Raw genomic sequence first — 695 nt, 5'->3', positions numbered from 1 at the left:
AAGAACCATCGGTGAATAGAGCGTAACGTGTTTCTTCTACTGGCAACTGATTGTATGGCGGAGCTTCCTCAACCCGGGTCACTGGCTTTTGTTCCTCATCCGCGACACTAAAGGTTTCACCTTCAGGCCAATTTGTAATTATTTCCAGGATCCCAGGGCGATTTAACTTCCCAATTCGAGCGCGCTGTGTAATGAGGGCAATCCACTTACTCCAAGTAGCATTGGTGGTTCAGTGGTAGAATTCTCGCCTGCCATGCGGGAGGCCTGGGTTTGATTCCCGGCCAATGCACCAAAAATATACTGTCCTGGTTTAGGACAATTTAGGGGAAATCTCCAAAAGGGAGCCCCCCAAAACAAACCTCCAACCACCCCTCCCCCAATACCGGGTTCGGGAAGGAATTTCTCGGAGGAGCAAAGTGGAAAACAAACCTATTTATTTACAAGTAACAAAAGAACACTCCCCAACACAAGAAAAGAAAAGAAAACAAAAAACAGACTGTGTTGAGAGGGTGCCACTCTTCTTTGCAAGCTTCGGGTGTCCTGGAGCTCTCAGGTCAGGTCCGGAGCCGGTCCAGTATCTTCAGGGGAGGGTAAGAAAGAGGGAACAAGAGAAAAGAAAAAAAAAACAGCGCAAAAAGCAGAAAGCAAGCAAGCAAAGCGGCTAGCCAAGCCAAGCAGCAAAAGCAAAAAGCCAA

General features: G+C 47.8%; 1 non-coding gene across 1 annotated transcript; it reads left to right on the top strand.

Moving 5' to 3' along the window:
• Window positions 1-218: 218 nt before the first annotated feature.
• Window positions 219-289, top strand: TRNAG-GCC (transfer RNA glycine (anticodon GCC)). The gene has a single exon. It is a non-coding gene; the product is annotated as a tRNA-Gly (tRNA).
• Window positions 290-695: the final 406 nt, after the last annotated feature.

The sequence above is a fragment of the Ammospiza nelsoni genome, chromosome 32 (genome assembly GCF_027579445.1).
Source record: "Ammospiza nelsoni isolate bAmmNel1 chromosome 32, bAmmNel1.pri, whole genome shotgun sequence".
Lineage (NCBI taxonomy): Eukaryota > Metazoa > Chordata > Aves > Passeriformes > Passerellidae > Ammospiza > Ammospiza nelsoni.
Note: the sequence above shows the minus strand (reverse complement) of the source record. Positions and strands in the feature narration are given on the sequence as shown.